The sequence below is a fragment of the Mus pahari genome, chromosome 8 (assembly GCF_900095145.1).
Source record: "Mus pahari chromosome 8, PAHARI_EIJ_v1.1, whole genome shotgun sequence".
Lineage (NCBI taxonomy): Eukaryota > Metazoa > Chordata > Mammalia > Rodentia > Muridae > Mus > Mus pahari.
In genome coordinates, this window is record NC_034597.1 from 52,672,188 (window position 1) to 52,674,075 (window position 1,888).

A 1,888-nucleotide genomic window follows, 5' to 3' on the forward strand; every position below is an offset into this window, starting at 1 on the left:
GGGGGGGGGGGGGGGAAGAAAACGGAAGTGCCACCCCCTGCAGGCAGGGTGGTGACGTCACCCCACCGCCAGCCTGTAGCGGGGGTGGCTGCCCATCACGTGATCCACGCCCCTCAGAATCCCGCGCGCGCGCTCCTTCCCCCCCTTCAACCAGACTCCCACCTCTCCCGCCTCCTCTCCCCAACTTTCGCCCTCCCTGCTCCCTCACCGCTGTCAACAGCGCCAGCTCCGCCCTCCCCAACGGCGACGCAGCGGGCTCCCGAGTTCAGGTCTTCGCTCCCTGAGCGCGGGGTGCCCCCTCTCCCACCCTGTCCCCAAATTCAGGCGCTCAGGGTGCGTGGGCCTCGGGGGTGCAGTGGCGGCGGTGACAATTATCCACTCATTCCTCCCACCGTGGACCAGGCGGACTCTGCAGGTCTGCGTTCAAAGGGGACCTAGAGACACGCACGGCCTCCCGGGAGCCCCCTCCTCCTCTCACCCTGCGGCCCGCTCTGTCCGCCTGCTCTGCCAGCTCCGTCTCCCGTGGGGGCCACGCGCAGATCGCCTCCTGGAGCCCCTCACTCTCTTCGCTCTGTGCACGCCGGGGTTACAGCTTCGCTTTTTTTTTTTTTTTTTCTGTCGCTGCTGCTCCTCGTTCTATTTCCTTACCCCCCGCCCCCCGCCACGGCTTCCTTCTAAAAGTGGAGGCTGGAGGAGGGAGAAAAGAAGCCTAGAGTCGAAGGGGCGGTGCGCACTGACCTGTCAGCGAGGGAGGAAGACCCCCGGTCTGGGCGAGCTCTCCAGCCAGTGGGGGCACTGGGGGCACTGGAGCGCAGGGCTCGAGCGGAGCGGCGGCTGCGCTCGACCAGGTGTCCCCTTGGCTGGTCTGCGCCGCCCCCTCCCTCGGCGCCGCGCTCCCCGCCCCAACATCGGGGACCAGGGAACCCCCCAGCTCCATTTTTTGTGCAGTTTCAGCAAAGCTCCGAGGAAGTTGGTCCTTTTGTTCCACTATTTATAGATTGCGTCAACATTGCGAAAAGAAGAAGGCGGAGCGGTGGCCCCTCCCCCGCCCCTCGGCCCGCTCCCAGGAGAGAAAAGCCCCAGCACACGACCTAAGTACACAGCGCGCCAGCCGCCCGCCCCCGGGCCTCCTGCTCGCCACTTCCCCCTCCCCCCGCCCGGGCCCCAGCGCTGCCAACCCCGTCACGTGCCCTCACGGGAAAACCAGCTCCCCGGGGCTGTGCGCCGCCCGCCTGGTTCCGTGGCAGCGGCCTCCGCCCTGCGGCGCTCCCCTGCTCGTGGCTGGGGTCGCCGGCCCGGGTGGTGTGCACGACATGGGGACCCGCACTCTGGCCACTCGACGGGGGGGAATTTCCCCCGGACCCGCGCCTCGCGCCGAGTGGCCCCGAGCGTACCGCTCGCTCGGGCGTCTCTACCCCCCTCTGTCTCTGGGAGCGCCACCGCCCTACTTGCAGAGAGCGCGCGCGTTTGGGCCTCGCTTTGGAGCCCACGGCCTGGACAAGTCCCTGTGCCCCCTACGTGCGGCGGCTCCCGCAGGCGTCGGCTTGCTAGGCCTTGCTCCCCCGCACTGATGGCCAACGGGCGTGAGGGGTGCGGGGTTGGCTCGCAGCAGCTCCCAGGCAAAAGCGCGGGGCGCGGGAAGCGCAGGGCGGACGCTCTGGATCCGCAGGTGCAGCTAGCTTCACGCTAGCTTCTCTTCTCGCGTTCCCAGCTGCTTAAAGCCCCAAGTATTTGCGCATCCGACCCCTTGACAAGGGAACCCGGTTCTCGAGGACACACTCTTTGGTTACAGAAGTGATTGGGGCAAACCATTACAAGTTGCCTTTAAACCCCGAGGACGCAGTGATAGGCCCCTCCAAACCCTGAAGTGAAACTGAGCGCCCGGCTG

At 67.3% G+C, this 1,888-nt stretch overlaps 1 long non-coding RNA gene across 1 annotated transcript in view; it reads right to left on the minus strand.

Annotated features, from left to right (window-relative positions):
- LOC110325192 overlaps positions 1-944 on the minus strand; it is a 50,002-nt gene extending 49,058 nt beyond the window's left edge. The window contains exon 1 of the long non-coding RNA XR_003844381.1: positions 739-944. This is a non-coding gene — a long non-coding RNA (uncharacterized LOC110325192). The remainder of the gene's footprint in view (positions 1-738) is intronic.
- Positions 945-1,888: the final 944 nt, after the last annotated feature.